Source organism: Temnothorax nylanderi, unplaced genomic scaffold (genome assembly GCF_030848795.1).
Source record: "Temnothorax nylanderi isolate EJ_2023f unplaced genomic scaffold, tnyl_v1.0 TNYL_tig0198_pilon, whole genome shotgun sequence".
Taxonomy (NCBI): Eukaryota; Metazoa; Arthropoda; class Insecta; order Hymenoptera; family Formicidae; genus Temnothorax; species Temnothorax nylanderi.
In genome coordinates this window covers 66,210-85,922 of record NW_027249260.1, presented here as the reverse complement: position 1 = coordinate 85,922, position 19,713 = coordinate 66,210, and the positions used below count along the sequence as shown (strand labels likewise).

At 43.8% G+C, this 19,713-nt stretch overlaps 1 protein-coding gene and 1 long non-coding RNA gene across 4 annotated transcripts in view; one reads left to right on the top strand and one right to left on the bottom strand.

The window, feature by feature from the left end:
• Positions 1–10,718, bottom strand: part of LOC139778835 (uncharacterized) — an 87,351-nt gene extending 76,633 nt beyond the window's left edge. Inside the window, exon 1 of the long non-coding RNA XR_011719708.1 lies at positions 10,309–10,718. This is a non-coding gene — a long non-coding RNA (uncharacterized lncRNA). The remainder of the gene's footprint in view (positions 1–10,308) is intronic.
• Positions 1–19,713, top strand: part of Grh (grainy head) — a 110,057-nt gene that overhangs the window by 52,311 nt on the left and 38,033 nt on the right. The gene's annotated exons all lie outside the window — the stretch shown is intronic.

Sequence of the window (19,713 nt, the reverse complement as noted above, 5' to 3'; positions counted from 1 at the left end):
CCTTAATTTTCTTGTTACATGATCAGTGTTTTTTTATGGTGTAATCGTTTTAAAGCGAGTAGTTATCAAGCCGTTAAGCAAACAGATCGGCGCGTAACGAGGAACGATACGTTTCCCAACGACAGTTGATAATGTACAATTAATAATATTGCATTCTCTTTGGTATGTCTACATCGCTGTCAGTCTTGTATGTTCCTCACCGCCAATAACGCTGCACGAGACGAGTCGCGTAAAAACGCGACGTAAATGAACGAACGAGGAAACATTGATGAAAGGATTAAGCGCTGTTTTACGTCATCGACAGACGAGATAGATTATCTGCGATTTTATTGGCGTCTCTCTATCGTGGCCTATAGTCTTTATTTCGCGCGTGTCGTATTTCCCGGTGTTTGACAACTGCTCGTCGACACTCCGCGATTTTTCTGCCCGCGCGAGGATGACCCCCATCGTTTAATAATGCTTATGCGAAACGTTTCAGACCGACTGGCTAAAACGTCGGAATGGGGTCCGAATTTCCCATGGACTACGCGCCTAATTATATGTCCATGGGACACTCGTTCCATTATGGCAGCGGGCATTGCTAGTTACCCCTTTTATGCTAAGTGAGAGCGAGCCAATGGATGACCCTTTGGAACAGGGTGACCATCCGCTCTCGGACGGCCGCTCCCGGACACACCGGACACTTCCCGGCTACCATTCCCGTACCCACAAAGCTTCCTTCGCGCCTCTCACATAGGGTGACCCTCGAAATCGCGTTGGGCAACACGCCGGGCTGTACGGCCGGCTTGGCCGTGCTCTTGGCCGATAATTGCGGAAGAAATATATCATTTAATATACGTCATTTTATTCATGTGATTCGAGATCGACAGCACTTTTATTTCGCTTGATTATTACGCATGTGATTATTGTAATATTGATAATATTATACGTTTGCCACTTCGTTGTCGTACTCGTAATGAGACAAAATAATATTCGAACGTTGCCAGTTCGAATAAGATATTACGTTAGTGTTATTATTACCTACAAATATACAGGATATGCCGATACTGTCTCATGCATATGAAATGATATGTTTAATTTTGCGTCTCTTAATGATGTTTATTCTCGCGAAATACATGCTATCTGCTCGCATTATCGGCCTTATCTAGTCGTCGCGATGCAAATGTCGCTAATAATCGAGACAGCATAATTCAACGTTGGAATCAACAATGCATCGCAATCGTAGATTTTTCTTGGAATTTCCTTTAGATTATTAATGCGCGATATACGCGCGATACTCACAAAAATGTAAATTACTTCGCGGTACACGGCGCGGCTCGCTGAATTTCAGATTTCATAATGGCAACCTGTCGCACACGCGCAAATCGATGCAAGTACCGATCCAATTTTCTAAGGATCGAGCGCACGGCGAGCGCCGGCCTCTCCGCAAGGCCGACGCGAACACCGGCGTTGCCAGACCCCGAAAGCCGAGCAGGTCAGTCATGCGGGAAAGTTTAATGACTACTAATGGGGCACCCTGTATGCAGGTAAACGCGCAACGTCCTACAAGTCGGCGAGTGTCCGTTGAAGCCTCGAGCGATCGACGGCGGTAATTCGTGATTCCACTGCGGCGACACGCACGCGGAGACGGAACGTAAAAAAATCGGGGATACATAATAAAAAGAGACGACAAGGTATCAACGAATCGACATCGCGGTGCTTCTTGAAGCTATCTTACCGAGGCTATATATCGGTTGCGCCGGAAAAGCGATATTACATCGCGAGCTCTCTTAATGAAGTCGTAAAATTATCCCGAGATTAACTCCTAACATGGTATAACGTAATAGTTATAATACGCAAGATCAGCATTAGAATCGCTAGCTTATCATAGGTATATGAACCCAACTAAATGGTACATAAGCGTGGAAAGGGGAGAGAGAGAGAGAGGGTGAACGGGTCAACCCTGTCCTTCGTCGCGACAATTCGATCGATCGCTTTGATAATAAGATCACTGGGTTCCCCGTGAGACACGCGGGGCAATCAGTGCCTTGATTATTGCACCGGCCACTGTCAGTGTCCATCGACGGCGACACGGCGCGCGAATGACACCTGGGATTGAACACTCGCGTGTAGCTTATCGCGCGATCAGATCCGTATTTTGCGAAAGCGGTCGCGCGGCGGGGAAAAAAAGATTGATAATTAGCCCGGCACGCGTGAATAGGCGTCGCGGCGAGGCCGTCGTATCGTGTCGTTTATCGCAGATAAAAGTGATAAATAATCGGTCATGACGTTTGCTCTGTAGCGTGTTAATTTACCGTTCTCGGCAACGGAGATCGAGGCGATCGCGAGAAAGAAATCGGGCGCCGCGACTGCTCGCGAGAGAGTACCGTAAAGCACAAACGTCGACAGCTTAAGGAGAAGCCGTATTTCACGCCGTAATTAGTGCGAAGCGGGAAGATGCGACGTAATTAAAAACAACCGCGACGCTTCAAGTAGATTTAAAGAGCAAATTCAGCTCCCTAGCGTTGATTGATATTGGGTAGAGACATAAATAACTTCCGCCGCAATAACAAATATTTATTTAATCAAATTAATAAAATACAATAAATTATTATAATTGATTGTATAATACCTAATTTATGTTCGCTTCATCACCGATGCTTGCTCTCATTTGCGTTTATTGTATTTTATTAATTTGATTGTATGTCTAGAGAGCTTTATCGTTGTTTTTGGAAATATTTATCTTTTCGAGAAATAGCAAATGAATTATCTTGATTAGTGACTTTTATTCTCCATAAGCATCTCTTATTTTCAAATCGGCAATCGAAACATGATTATAAAGAAAGTAAAATTGAAAACTTCAACGACAATTTTTTGATAGTGTTAATTGAACAAAATTCACGTTAATTAACTGGATAATTAGCAGAATATTTTATAGAAAAATAAATTTAAGTAAAAGGAATAGAAATTATTTGTGACTCAATACATTGAGAAACAAGGCTTTCTCCGCTGTTAAACAGTCATGAGTCATGACGTGATAAGTTTGTTGATAAAATATTAATATCAACATATATATAGAATTTAAAAAAAATCGAGATATTTATAATTAGTAATCAATAATAATAAGCAGTTGTTATTACTAATTACAGCTATGAGAAACAGTGTAAGGTGCAACTGATAGGTATAACTAGTAGTTATTACTAGTTACACCTATAATAAGAAATAGTGAATTATATACGGAGGGTATATCTCTTCCCGCGCGGTAATAATGTAGGAACGTTTCTTCGTGACAGCAGGAAGCTTTGTGTTAGAGGCAGTAATAAACGGCGTTACGAAGCGAATAAGTGCCAGCGAGGCTGGAAATCAGGACGATTCCGACTGCGCGTGCGTTCGATTTCGATATGCAAATTAACGCGTCCTTACGCTCTCGCCGCGAGAGAGTAAATTGGTCCTTGGTGAGCTCCTTCCGCCTCTTGGCGGTCTCTCGCCGTTGTTCCGGCGTGAGACAGTCGCCAATTTGATTTGCGCTAATAACACGATCGTTAGCCCACGGCGAGAGTCAAGCGGCGACGGGGCTTACCGTTCTCTTCGCGCCTTCGCTTTTCTCGTCGTCGCCACAATGCCAATAATGGCAGGCCATTTTCGTTGAATGGCCAGGAAGGGGAAGGTAAAGAGCCTAGAGGTAAAAGCACACCCGTCGCGCATTGTCGAGAGCGCTCGCTACTTACTGCACAAGGCTCACACTCTCCTCTCTCTCTCTTTCTCTCTCTCTCTCTATCTCTCTCTCTCTATCTCTCTCTCTCTCTTCTGTTTCCTTGTGTTACGTCAAAGTAACACGCTCCGGAGTCCTCCTTGTCAAGACGAGTGTCGCGACAGCGCAAATAATAAATATAAATCGCGACGAGCTCGCGAATGAGAATCGGTCAACGATCTCGTCGTTCTTAGCTCAATGATAGAAAGCACATCGAACCGAGGGTAAGCCATCGAAAGGTTCATACAGCAGTTTTCGCAGGCAATATCCGAGTATTAAATCATAATTTATATTAGTATTAAAACAGTAATATCCTATGAAATCGCCGGTAATATCCGCGATGATCTTAAGTGACGTCTATGGTATTTTCTACTGTATCGTACGTCGCGTCGATTGGACAAGGGAAATAGACACGTCCGATTCGACGCGTCGTGGATCGGACGCCTCTCGACACGGCGGTTTTACGAGCGGGTTACATCGGCCTGCTCGTAATTCTACGTCCGACCGGGCAAAATCGAGCGTGGCCAGAAATCAACGGCCGCATCCAGCCGTTCCATATGCGCGACGCGCTATACTGACGCTGTCACGGTAATTACCTCTTGTCTCTTCTTGCCGTGCGTACACGGTTGCCTAGGAAATTGCGTTAATACCATCGCTCATCCTTCCCCTATCCTTACGCCATTCGCCTTACGTGTTCTCGCGTCTTTTCTCGCTCGACCCCCCTCCCCTCCGCTGCGGAGCCCCATACGCGTCTTTCATGCACAACGAGTAATCGCGCTACCTTTAGCTACACCTTGTCTTACGACGGCGGAGTTTCTCGCGGTTATCACATCCCGGCGTGGAAAAAGATGGGCGCGGAAAGTGTGGAAGAGACGGGATGAGGGATAAACGCGCGACGGAGAAAGGGACCGTTAGATGGACGAAGAGATATGGGCGGGAAACGGCAGAAATTGATATTTTTCCCCTGTACGAGGGAAAAAAAAACCGTCTTTAACGAGGAATGATTTGTCGGGACGTTTTGAATGATCACAGGCGCTACGCGTGGCTGATAGCCATGATATATAACCGCCGTCGTGTTTTATGTACGCACCAATCGCCAGGATAAACGGCCAGGATAAACGTTTAGAAAATTTTGCGTGTCTTCCTAATACCAGATAATATAGCGAGAGAAAGTACGTTTGCTCTGCTGCTGATAATTAAAGATGAAAAATTAATAAGAATTGTACGCAAACGAAGAATGAGAGAATACTTATTCTCACTGCATTCCAAAAAGTTTTCCAAGAACTTTTTCTTGGAACTTTTTGGAATGTAATGAGAATAAATATACCTATATACTCCGATATCGCCTACTTATTTCGAAATTTACTTGAAGAAAATCAAATCACCGTTCAGAATCAATTGGGAGATTTTTCTTCCTAATTCGTCATAAAAATTCGTAATTATATACGTATGATTATACGTAAAAAATCTGATCACTCCCTCGAATATCTCAGGATTTCCCGACAGCATCCCGCAATAAAATTCCCTCTCGCGCGCGTTTCAGGATTTCCTCGCGGCAATCCGCGTTTCCGCCGGTGGATCGCTCGACAAAGCGGTATCATTGCGTAGATATCGAGAAGATGATAATAGGGAAGGCTTGAAAATCCGAGGGAGAAATGCCGCGCGCGCGCGCGCGCGCGCACACAGATCGGCGGTAAGCCAAGGGACCGTTAGCCAGACGGCCGCATACGGCGAAGGAACGGCACAAATTGATATTTTTTCCCGTAATAAAAAGTCCGCGTTAACGAGGAATGATTTGTCGAGTGGCCGGCGTGGTAGTGACGTAGCCGGCGGCTAGACGCGAGAATTATGACTGCGTAACGTATACGAGCCTGGCGAACGCATCCTCCCCTGCTCTTGCCGTGGAAGTTCCCGACGTGTCCTGCTCGCTTCGTCCGCGCCGCGCATTTTTCGCGTCAACCCTTTGGACTGGATTGCCGAGAGTAGAGTACTCTACTCCAAACGTCTGGCTGGAATAAGTTGGCTCGCTCACCGATTTGTTACTTCTATCTACGCTTCGGTGCATAAATGAGTAATTGAAAAATAAGTTAAAAAATCAACGTGTATAACTCTTAAGTCGTTCCAGTATCATATGGTAATAATTCGGATGAGAGGTATCGTTCTTTGAACGAAACTTTTTTGTTTCAGATATCGAATATTTGGAAAAACGAGTCTCGAATTTTGTTATCTTAATAAGAATAATTTTTTTCGGAAAAAAAGAAACAAGATTTTACCATCTATTTACATTCTCGAGCCTTAAAGAAATAAACGGGTGCGAGAGATCGACAGCACCGTCGTGCAATGATGTATCGGCCGTGGAATCGAGCTAATGGAAGGTCGCTACAGAGAGATTAGTTAACGGGCCGTGGTTGTGTATTCGGCATTATAATGCTTCGCTGAACTGGTTTCCGAGGGCCGCAGCCGGTCCAGAAGGTAGGAATACCCTGACTGGAATCCGGAGCATGTGCGATGTCTTGAAGGATCGGATTCAATTCTTCGAAGCGGATAATGTTACGCACCGTGGAAATCGACCGATAAGAGAATTCATTTAAATTACGTCACTGCGAATTGACTTGTGAAATTTTAATCTTTGCACCTTCAACCATAGGCACAAAATTCATCAAACTATAAAATAAATATATACGCGCGTTGCATGTTTGTAAAAATAAATCTAATAATACTCGTAAAATTGACATAAAAAATTTTCATCACAATTTTCTCATAATACCTACTAACAATACAATTTTTGTTACGTTGTCAGAGTAATCTAATTATAATGGCATTAAAATGTTGCAAGAAAAAGAAAACGGATTTAATAAAACGTTACATTATTATAGCACATTCTAATAAATATTTTCTATATTATTTAACATATTTACTTTTTAATTTCATATATTTTAATTTACACATATTGCTTGTTTTTAATATTTAAAGATTAGCCGATATTTTTCAGTGAAAATAAACCTTGAAATAATTTATAATAACTGCATTCAACGCGCGTTCATACTTCGCTGGAGAGACATAATAAGTATAAACTGGCGTTTCGCGAGTTTCTCCCGCGGTGAGAACGTGGGCGGTCGCGGATAATAATACCGCCGAAAAATGAAAACGACCGTCACGAGCGGAATAAATCTATCTTAAGAGAGACGAGCGAAAATTACAGACCATCGCGAGCGGCATTACGACTGTGGCCCCGATATGAGGCGGATAATTTTCGGGTATCTGAGTTACGTTTTTCGGTGCCGGGCGTATCGCGAAACAAATTGACTGACACTGGCCCATTAAGAGCGCCGCGCGAAAACGTTTCAATCTGACAGGCTGACTTTCGATAACGATAGCCCATCGGCCGTGGGCGCAGACAGACCCACGAATTACGAGAGTGCCCCTCCCTCCCCTTCGATCTCTCGTACTCCGCGCGCATCATCATCGTGCGATACGGTACCGATAATTGTTTCGCTCCGTACGTTACCGTTTTCCGACGAAAGTTAACGAGCCTAACGACCTTCGCTCTGAGGCGCGCGCGAGATTGTTCTCTCCCGATGTATTTACGATATTCTCGTACGCACGATTAAAGGTACATATGTAATGCGCGACGTGATAAGTGGCGAGTACCTTCCGCTAACGATCGGGCAATTTTGCAACATCCTGCCGGACGACGGCGACGAGATAGTCGCGCCCTTGCGAGCCATAAATCGAATATATAATAGAACTCTCCCACTCGTCGCGCAGGGCGAAAAAGGCGAGGATTCGCGTCACCGTAATGGCCCGGTAATCGCGCTGCACGCTCAAGAGATCGACGCACGTAATTTGGTAATAAGTCGCGCGGAACTTAGGTACTGACGCTTCTCATGCGCGAACATTTGTCAGGCTCAGTTGCGACCTATTACGCAAAACGGCGACATGACTAAACACTGCACGGATAAATCTATAGGACCAAGACGAATAACACCCACAAACTTTCAAGAATGATAAAGCGAGATAATAATTTCGAGATAGAGAAATGTACTTTGCGTCCGGCAGCAAAAATCCTTTTTGTAGAACGCAATGGATGTAGCACAGCAATTTTTCAAGCTTAACTCTTTCCTATATTGAGTTATTTGACATTCCCAACTTGTGTATCGCGGTACTGAAGCGTTGTGCAGGAAGTGCACCGGCAAAGTTTGTACGGTAATTGCGATTGTGCGGTCCGCCGATTTTGCGGCTTGAACTTTCCTCCAGCGGTGAGAATGGGATATAGTCATATTACGTAATAATCTCAAGCACATGCTCAAATGATTGACTCTTGCCACGGCGACGACGGCGGTCCTGCATGTGTCTGTCGCGCGTCCGCTGTATCCATCGCGCCGCGCAAATAAAACCATTAGGTTTTCGCCGACGTATATTCGGAGACGCGTAAAGCGTAATATATTGGCTAATAAACTTCATCGGCGTGCTAAACGGGCTTAATAATTATCGATACATCAATTAACGAGCTACTTTTCCAAAGCGGTCGCGATATCGCACTCTGTTGCGAGAATATGCCGAGTGAAAATCAGAGGCGGATCTATATGGAAAGTATCTGCTATAAATTTGTCTAGGATCTACTTAAGTTATGAAACGATAACGGACAGCATATAGAATAATTTTATCTAGACGAATATTATTTTATCTAGAATAAGAGTTATATATATATTTATATATTTGATGAAATATTTTGCAGTTGTATAGTGTATGTTCAAGTCTAAATTAACAAATAAAAAATAAAATTAAAATATAATAATTTGATTAAATGGTGCAATGCAAATCAATAATAATTATATACCTACTATAAAAAATGTTCTTCTATTTCTTTGCATCGTTTTACTATACAGGGTGAGTCATTTTAATTTACCACCCCCAAAAACTTTTTTATTTTTAATTTGAGAAAAAAAGCATTTTTTGGGGGTGGTAAATTAAAATGACTTACCCTGTACATAGATATTATAGGTTGATGTATTTCAATCAGTTGGGCATTTAAACCTGTTTAAATAAACTCGTATTTTGTTATCCAAGAGGATTACATATTCAATGGAGAATACGCAGAACCGGAGCAAACAGAAATATTTTTGCTTATAAGTGCCAATCAATCGAAGGGCGGAGCTGTCGCGCAATTTATTCTAGACACATCTTAATATGCAAATTACGACGTGGCCTCGGAGAAATTCGACTCGGTGATATATAAACGTCGCGAGACGTTCATTAAATTTCCGCGACGCGAGATATAAAACGGCCGTAAAACCGGGCAATCGTAAAAAGCTCGACGCAGTTTTCGGGCCTCCGCTCACCGCTATTATAATTGGCTAGACAGATTTTTAGCGCGGCGCAAATGCCAGAATAATATTCATTCGCGATTCGATGCCGACGCGAATTCGTAATGCGCCTTCGGGCGTTAAAGACTCACGGTCGCGAGAGACCGTTGCGACAATCGTTGTCGAAACGAGGAGAGAGAGAGAGGGAAGATCGGTTTATGATTCACTTAGATGCGTATTTCGGTTGCCATTTATTTGCCGGATGTCCCGACGATTATTGCCACCCAATTCGCATTTAGATGCGATTCAAAGTGCTTGCAATCAAGCGCGCGCACAATGTTATAAATCAGGCGCCGGCAAAGTACAGCTCAAATCGCCATCTGTTTTTACGCGGCTCGTATGATCATTATCATATTTTAAATTTTATCAAGAAAAGATTTGAAAATTTATTTTCTTTGTTATAAAAGGATCTACGTAACAGTTTCTTGGTCTGGCAAAGCCTAAAATATTTATTATCTAACCTTTAATAGAAACAGTTTTTTTTTTTGTCAATCTCTGATACAAATTTCAAAATTGAGAACACGTTTACCGCCAAATTACTAATTGTTAGCTTTCCGTTTACGCTTATCCTTATCGATTACCTATGGTTAATTGTCAGACACAATTAATGTGTAAAGCATACAATTGCTTGCATTTGTAAGACTATCATTGCATTTAGCGACAGGAAAGTGTAACAAAGTGCATTGGTAAACAAAGAAATGAATATCTTTATCTATTATAATTTTATAATATTATAATTTAATTTCTTTTTTTTTTCTATTCTTTATTTAGTTCTTCTCATTACAAAATAATGTGCTTGGCGTAAATAGAAAGCCAGCTGAAATATGTTTGACGATGAACGTGATAACCCGGCGTTACCAGGGCGAAAATACTACCATGATTATCTCCTGGACCGGATTAGTCGCTAAAATGGTTAATGGTATATTTCTATCAATGTAGGTTAACTTTAATCTCGGTTCAACTTACTTTTTATCTATAGTTGATAAACTAACTAACACAACCGGCTCTTAGACCGTTCAGTTCCATCAATAAAATTAGTATGATTCAAAAGCATTTTAAAATGTTGTCTTATTACAACGACAGACAGAACAGTTAGAAGAATAACGCTATATTCATATTAGTACCTGGGATTTGTCATAGCCCACCTTGATAACTCCGGGTTAAGAACGAGGAAATTACGTCGATTTCCTAGATTCTCCATCTTATACGTACCTACTCCAGAAGTCGAGATCGAAATCCAGAATTCGAGTCGAGCGAGCGGCGACGCTGGATCATGGACGCGGACGAATCGATCGCTCACCTAGGTTAGGTCCCGTCGGAGATCAGGCCCGGCCTCCCAGGAACGTTCTCCGTCGGCCGACGGGTGTCGGAATCGGGTTTCGTGGCCGAGCGAGGGCCACGGCCGTTCATCGTGGAATCGCACTCGATCGCGCGCGGCCTTGGCGATTCAATCCCGACGCGCACCGCGCACCGTGCACCGTTTCGCCGCGGCGGCGGCCGGCGAGAATCCATTAACCACTGGCCGGCTTCATCGACTCGCGGACTCGCGCGCGCGCGCGCGCGCACACACATACGCTCTACACTCTCGCGACGCGCAGCGGCATATCGTGGCGCACGTACGTACTCCGTCCTCCTCGCTCGGACACACGGACGTACGCGCACACGCGCACAGACGCCCAGGATGTTCGTTGGTTTCCTCAGACGCGCGCCTTTCGTAAACACACGGGTGCGGGATAAACAGAGATCGCGTCATCGTGTGTTGATATCCGCGCGCGTCCGCCGCGACGGAACACGGGCGAGTAGACCGCGGCATTGTGTGTCGGGTGCCGATACGTATGTACGTATGCAAGTGTGCGCGCAATGGCGACCGATCTGTTGGCGCGGAGAGCCCACCGCTACGTGTAAACTCGCGCTACGTGTACGAGCTGTACGTGCGTACGGGGCGCGGTGCCTATAATGGACATGTAAGCGGCGAAGCAGGTTCCATTCATTCATGTTCGGAGCGCACTAGTGGCCTACCCGCTTACAATTTCCCATTTGCCACTGCCACATCCTTCTCTCTCTCTCTCTCTCTCTCTCTCTCTCTCTCTCTCTCTCTCTCTCTCTCTCTCTCTGGGTGCCGCGCGTGGCTGCCGCCCGTCGGCGGCATCCGTCCCCGTTCCCCGTCTCGCCGTTTCGCTTCTAATTCTCCGTTCGTCGCAGGATTGATCATCATAAATAAAAGACACCCGCATGTTCGTGGGAGAGTGAGAGAGAGAATTCGTTCCTGAGCATTCAGATCACGACTGAAAAATGTAAGTGCTATGGATGATCGTAGAATTGAATTATTTAACAGTGAAAACTAGATGTGGATTACAATGATTTTTATTCGACCCAACTGACCACTAAATATGATCATATGTGTCAGTTGGGTTGAGCAAAAATCATTATTGTAAGTTATTTACTAGTGAAACAGAGTTTTATATTTGGTTTGGATGTAGATTATTGCCGAGTATGCGAATTGAATTATTTAACAATTAAAAAAAGCGATAGAGTTTATAAGTCTAAAATATGATACGTCTGAATATTAAAAAAGCGGCGAAAAAGCTGGAAAAGGGGTTTTTCAAGGATTTTTTTTTAATAGCTTATGCCATCAGCACAGAGCAGATATCAAAACAACTGCAGTTTTACCGCCGTAATTCTGCCACTCCTTGCCGAATAATCAGATTCTAAAGAATGTTGTGAAAGAGTTTTATGTTTGGCGTCTGTCGTCATCGTTAAAAATTCAAGACTAAAATAAGCGATAGATATACCTATAGTGTATTCTGTATATGTAATATGTATCCAAAAATATCACCGACAGTCATCCGTTTGTATTTGCTGCGCGACAAAAGGGTATTTTCACGTTTCTCGAATTGCGAAAAGAAAAAAAAACGTGCGCATACTTCTCATATAAACTCCGACGCGCAACACATAAACTTCCATCTCCGCCGATATTTATTCTGATTAGACCGATTTATATGCCTGACATTGGCGGTAAGTGTTACGCGGGACTCGGGGAGAATATTATTATGCGCGTGACAAATACAAAAGACAAGGTTTTCCCGCGGGAGAGACGACCGTGTTGATAAGGCAATCCATGTGATCGTTAGGGCCCATCTGCGAGGCGAAGATTAAAGACCTTCGTCAATAGCCGGACACGTACGAGATCTCTAATTTCGATATACCGCTCCCGTAGTCTCTAGGCATTTGTCATCTCGACTCGAGAATGATGTAAAGATAATCCTCCCCGATGCAGTCGCGAGGAGCTGTTAGACTTGGAAATTGAAACGCGGCCTGAATTGCGTAAGCGTTGCTTGAAAAACTGCGGAACGCGCGATTGCCTGCTGCGACAAACCGCGGATGCTGCTGCGTGTTCTTCGCTACGAGGAAAAACTTATTAAGAAAAGCTCATATGCGACTCTTTGATGAATGTACGCCTGCGAAAATTACCATACGCATCATAGATTCGTATGTATAAACACAATTAAAAGAAATTTATATCTTCAGTAACGTATCCTGTCTCGGGGAGGAACGTGTTTTAATGGTCGAGACGTCTGTTAAAAGTAACTTCAGAGCTTTCATCTTGACGTATGCAAATGCGTTCCAAATTGCATTCGAATTGAGTCGTCGGAACTTTAAAATCACCTGGCGACGTACGTACATACATATGCAGAATACCTCTCCAGGTTCCCCGCTTCCCATGCGCTTCCTTTCATTTGCGTACTTTTTTTACCATTTTACACTCGACTTTTTCTCATAATTTACCATTTTTGTCAAAACGAGCGAGAGAGAAAGAGATGTATGGAATTAAAATTAAAAAATGGGAAATTAAGATAAAGAATCTCAAGCTTAATAGCTCTCGATATGGAAGTTAAAAGTTTCTTCAGACATCCGATCCTCTCTCGTTGAAACCTTTCTTTCGCGAAATATCGCAAGCCGCTCGCGTTTATCTTAATGCAATTCCGACCGGGAGAACCATATCGGGCCGCATTATCACGAGGGGCGTTTTTTTTTCCTTGCGTGGCGGACTTCCTGAAACAGGAGATGCGCGCTTCTTGCATCAGTATCGGCATTACAGCGCCGACAATACAGCGCAGAAAGATGGTAGAAAAAAAAAAAACGCGACGCATTGCACTTCGAGCGATCTTAAGCGAACGGTCTCACGTATCGAATCACCTCCGGGCAATGCTCCTCCGTGCCTATCCCCCGGTTTTTCTTCTTTTTTTTTTCCTCTCGCCCGTCTTTCCGTCGAGCGCTACCACTGGGTAGCGTTTCTTTCCGCCTGCTCGGCCGCAGGATACGCGCGAGTCAGTTCATTGAATTATTTAATACGGAGACGAGCACGAGAGATACGCGCGCCGAAGCTGATGGATCGTACAAAGGTGCGCACAATGGCCGAACGAATCGTGATTCAAAGACCGCACTTACGACAGACAGACAGACAGTTTTCTCGCTATTTTTGCACCGACCTTGGCAAAGGGGTGCGATTACGACTGAGAACGCTGTACGTTCAGTTTTATCGCGTTTGCGACTTTTCTGAAGATAGGAAATACAATGTGGTAGCATGTACCGAGAATGGAAACGACTGTCTCAGTTTTTCTGGCACGTGAGGGTAATTGCCTTATTCGCAAACGGAAAAGTTTTTGCTTCGAGTGATCGATTTCATTTACATACCTTCACTATTAAAACGTCTGATCCGCAGTAGAAATTATAATGATTGTTTACGCGGGTATAATGATTTGTTTATATTTATTTATTTCGACGTTGTTGCCAAGCCCAGCGTCACTCGTCATCGTACACGTGGAGACGGATAATTATATTAGTAATTATATAAACACGCGAAGCTTGCACGTGCACCGACAAATATTACTGCAACTTAGCATAATTTATCAATATCAGTCACTCGTGCTATTTATAAGCTATAATATAACCGATAAAAGTAATGTTACGGCGGTAGTTTCTCAGCTGTCTCGTGAACCGAGGACTCGGATCACTCGGATCGTCTGTTCCCGAATTCACAACTCCGAGGAGACTCGATGTGCTAATTAGGGTCTACGTCGTGCCCAATTAATGCCCGCTGTCTCTTTCACTCGGTCTCGGGTAATAATAACTTTTTACAACACGAGCGACTCTCCTAGCGTAGCACCTCCTAGCCGTACGTGCCCGTGCACGTATCTGCACGAGGCACGACAATGAGAGACAATGGGCGGCCTCTTGTTGATCGTACCAAGGTTTTTCGCGGCGTATAGAAGTGCAGGGAGGTGTGAAAGAGGATAATAATATAGAGTTACTCTAGCCGCGCGGCGGCGGGGAATATTTCATATCGGGTACGCTCTTTGGGCTCTCTCTTCTTCTCACCGTCCCTTCTCTCTCCTTCTCTTCCGCGTCTCACTCCTCTCTTCCCCTTTTTCGCTCACCCTCTCATCCGTCCTTCTTTCTCCTCGCAATCTCTGCGAGGCCTTGCCTTTCCCCGCCTCTTTCTCGGTCCAGCGCCTCGCTGTTTTCGGTTCCGCGCGACGGGACGTCCCATCCAGCGAGAGAGAACACAAGAGAGAGACTCGCCGGCATTATTCCCAAGTGGCGGGCACACTTTTGCACGCGCGAAAAGTCATCTCCGCGGGAGCCCTCGCAAGGGTCACGCGTCGTCGCATCGCCTTGTGTCTTCTTCGTCACTCACGCTCTTTCTCTCTCTCTCTCTCTCTCTCTCTCTCTTTCGACAGAGGGAAATACGAGAAGGAGACCCGGTTCGCGCATGCAAGGACGGAAGACGCGTGACGAGATTCGGTTGCGACGAGATGTCGGAATTGCTCGCGGACAATAGCTTATTTTGTTACACGACAGTTTCATTGTTCCCTGAAGGAATACAGATTGAAACGCGATCGTCACGGCGATCACGTAGATTCTATTAATTCTGCTGCGAGTAATCTTTAACTGGATTAATCTGATCAGCTCCGTCTACAGCTACTGCGCGAAAAACTCGCCTTTAGGTATCTCTGATCGATTGTGAAATAGCTGTTTGACAGATTTCTCCCGCTCTTTCAAGAAGGAATCAACGTGTATTTTATATACTTCACCCTGCACGTATGCGCGTGCATTTCAATTAAGCCTGCAATTAATTAATGCTCTCCCGACGCATCTCTTGCTATTTTTACCAACGCGCCTCTCTTTCACGTGCTCCGTCATACGCGGATATACTTTACAGCCGACTCGTTGCGGAGAAATTAAAAACCGAGGATTATACAGGATTTTTCTCGTTTGTTACGTCCTGCTATTTCTCTCTCACTGTTTCATAACTTCGTGTCTATAAATAGGTATTTAAATTAACTTTGAGACAAGTCAGTCGTCATTCATCGAAGGCGAATCTGTCTTGCGACCTTTGGATTTTTTTCACTATACCACCACGCCGGCGAAAGGTCAGAGGCATCTCGATGGTAATAACGCCAATACGAAACGCCAGTCATTGTATCCTCGCGAATTGGAGACATAAGTAAAGCACGCTATTGTAAATGATTCATTTTAACAACACATCACTGTGTACAATTAACTAATTTATTCGAATCATTTATTAAAAACCTTGCGAATTATAATTTAATATCTTTTTTGCTTTATTATTGTAACTCTATTACAAAAGAAGATTTCTAAAAATTACGTTACAGCTGTTGAAGTTTTTACGATGTACTTGTATATTTTGTGTTATATTATAATTTAAATTTATTTTCTCAGTTTTGCCGAGTGAAGGACCGATTACGGCAGTGCGTGCGCGATATCGACGAGCCGCGATTCGCGACGTAGGCAGCGATAACGGGCTATCTCGTCGTTTCTTCCGCGGGCGCGCGCTTACGTAGGCAATGCTAATTGTTCTCGTCCTGTAGCGGGTAATTTTAAAGCGGTGTAGGAAGTCCAGGGCGCCTCTTATCCTATCGCCGGTGGTCACGGTGGATAGGCACGCTCGTTCGTTCGCTCCTAACCCTCTTTGGAATGGTTCGGACGACGCGGCCCTCCCGAGGGGGCTTTTGAAACCAGAGCCAGGAGATACGGGGTACATTGAAAGGACAGATAACGGCCCGCCTTCTCGCATTATCCGGTTCCGATAGCCCGAGTGAACGACTGAGCGAAAATTCCTGAGGTCCGTAACGGGAGCCGCCTAAAAAGACGCGAGGACGGCGAGGACGGCTAATCGATTATGCAAAATGTAGTCGCCGTAAATATCATTGATAAATTATTTTCTCATTCGTCGAAAATAAGTCCTCTAAAAATAAGTTGTCTCTAAGTCTCAATAAAAATAGCGAGAAGAAGATATTTTACATAGATTATTTATTCATTAATGTATTATCCAATATCTGTGAACCTGGTGATAAAAATTCAAGTGCTTCATTCACTTTTGCGCAATATTTTTTTCGCGATTCATATTGCAGGAACATTGGACAAATCGTCGTATTTGAGGTTCTCTCGATTGGGCTGACGTAGAACCTTTTTATTATATTAGCTTATACTCTTTTCTATGGTATCGTCGAAATTTTTTTATGGCTGCTACTTAAGCCCTTCTTAATATTCGGTGTTCAATCATCGCAGTTATCTTAACTGCGTACGGCGTCAAGGGGCACCCTATTCCGGAGCAACTGCAGCTGCATACCTGCCGCTCGATCTCGCGGCAGCAATTTCACATCCGAGCGTATCGCGTGCATGCGCGATGTCATCCACCGTGAGAGAATAACCTGTCGGACGCGGCGTTTTATCCGCGGAAAAACAAAAAACAAACACCGAGCCGGTGGTTCGCGACGAAAAAAAGACGGATCGAGGGGGATCTTCGATCCATCAAAGTCAGCCCGGGAAACGACGCTTCGTCCCCCTTCCTCTCTCGCCCCCTGTCACCTCCGATCCGCTGCGGGCCGTACGATCGAATTTTTACAAGCGTGTCGAATGTCCTCGAGGAATATATTATCCATCCTGGAGGTTACTGCCAGCCGTTGCTCGCGTTACATCCACACAGCGTTGCATTACACTCTGAATTCGTTAATCCTGAATTAGGCAATCATTCTCTTAAGTTACAATCTTGCGTAATACTTAAGTACTACAACCAGTTAATTAAGTATTTTTCCTTCAATTAAATCTGATAAATCTACAGAATATTAATTTACATAAGGAATATATAAATGTCTGTTAATGTCGTTACATAATTAAAAATTATCATATCAGACGTAGGATAAGATTGTGTTTCTAATTCAATCCTTACAAACGGATCGGAAAGAAGAAGTGTAAATTTGTCGACATTACTTGTATCTAATCTAGATGAAAAAAAATTTAATCGATCAGAATTATTAAACGTCAATGTTTTAAAAGGGACACGATGTCGCGAAGGCCCGCGCGCGCTGTACTTCCAACAAACTAAAAACTCGTGTGTCGCGAATGTACTTATAACCGTACATTAAGCCATCGTAAAGACATTTTGCCTTTTTTATTTTCATAACATTGGGTGATGTCGCCGCGACTACCGCCGGAAATGACCGATTATTCGAGCAGACTCGCTAGAGTGAAGGAATAATGATTACAGAGCAATACACGACAAAAGGACAACGTGGAAAGTTCGAAAGTGCTGCTAGAACATGAGATTATCTTCTTACCCGGTAATATATGACTCCATAAAAGGATTGTTGCTTATTACTTAGCCGTGTAAACGGCTTATTTTTCGAGCAGACACGCTTGAATTCTTCTGCGGTTTTTTTATCTTTTTGTTGCAAAAATACATTTTGAAAATCATTGGAAACATTAAGAGCTATTACGGAGTTTATAATTTATAACGAAATTTAACTAATTTTCTTAAAGAAGATATTAGTTAATGCAATTAATTAACATACAAAAATGGTCGATATCTTTTATAACCTAATGTTATAATTGAGGATTTTGTCGTGTCTTTTAATAATGCTAAATTCGCTTGAATGATACACGAACGTACATAATCGTTTAATGAATCGAGAATGAATTTAGCAAATGAGAATTGTTCAGTAATCTCCTTTGCTTTGACTATCTCTCCTATCGAAGTTAGAAAACATTTTATGGGAAGATAAGAATGCGCCATACCTATGCAAATATCTAAGAACATTGTTCTCGGGTATTTGCATAGTTTCTAACTAACGCAACCATGCATCTATTTAACTGCATCTAAAAAAGGTTACGTAGAGCACTTACGTAGCGCTGAGATATCGTACGCAGCAAAGCGTTCTGCCCTTTTACTTCTCTGCGTAGCTCGAAATGTCGCAATTGATATCGCCGTTCGTTATTTTAATCCATGGAATAACCGCGTACGCTACAAAGTGCAACGCGCGCCATTGTAGAGCACCGGTTTACCTTCGCCTCTCAAAAATTTTCCGAGAAATCGATTAATCGCCAGATTTATATGAGTTATTTTCACCGACTAGAGACATAAATCTCATCGTGAACTTAGTATGCATGCCGCGCGGCCACCGGTCGAGTAAACGACCGAGATGTGTGATCGGACGAAGGCGATATTACACTTCGATGCTTATCAAATTAGATGCGCCGGGAGTCCAATATTTTTACAGAGATATTCATGCCGCGCCCAAGGAAATTTCCATGGCCGCGTGAATCTCGCCGCGCGTGATATTTTAAGTTTGTAAAAAAAAAACATCCGAGGCCGGTTAGCAGTGCTCGGCTATGGCACGTATAAAGCCTCTTCGAGTAGGAATAAAATGGAAATAAACAATGAAAATATAATTTTATAAATATATTTTCGTCTATCACAAACAAACGTCTTTTCCTCGTGTCCAGACCGCGGCGAAAAGTTTCATGACTCTTCGCGCTCCTTTACACGCCGATAGAGCGCGGTCGCGCTTTTGACAGACGTGCAAGGATAAAGTACGACGCCGACACAACTGGACTTTGTGTCATTCGGTCGGACGTGCGGTCGAGCGAAGGCGGCTTTATTGAAATGCACACGAGGGAGCACACGGGGTGGGTTCTCGGGTCGCGTGGACAACACTCCTACGGAATATTAAGCGCGATGTCCTCTCTCTCCTCGTCGCCCTTTCTCCAACGGATCGCGTTTATCTCGGTCTCGAGCCTCGTGCATTCCACCTACCTGCAACCATTCGCGTATTGAGGTAGGTGCATAACGACTGCGTGCGACTCGTGCGAGTCATGTCGACGGGGTCGTCCCGGCGCGGCGCACGCACCGTAACGCATACCGCCTGACGATACCGCGGGACGCATGTCCGAGAAACACGCATAGAAGAGAAGCGGTACGTACGTTTGTATGTTTATGGGCGAACTGTCCGAGCGAACACGATCGCCGCCATTCAAGACGGATGATCCTAATAACGGAGCGGATCGATCGGCCGAGATGCAGCTATTCAATTGGAAATCCTGACGCTTGTAGCGAATAACGGATTAATTTTTTTTTTTTTTTAGAAAATATACGTGCAACAGGTACGCGTGCTCCGCGTGATATTACCGCGATCCGCAGAGTACATGTTTACATAAAGCTATGTTAATATTATTTCTTGACATAAACTCCTTTGTCTTTTCTAAAGAAAAAAACGGCAAGATTATAAAATTATTACACGTTTATAATGTCTGGAG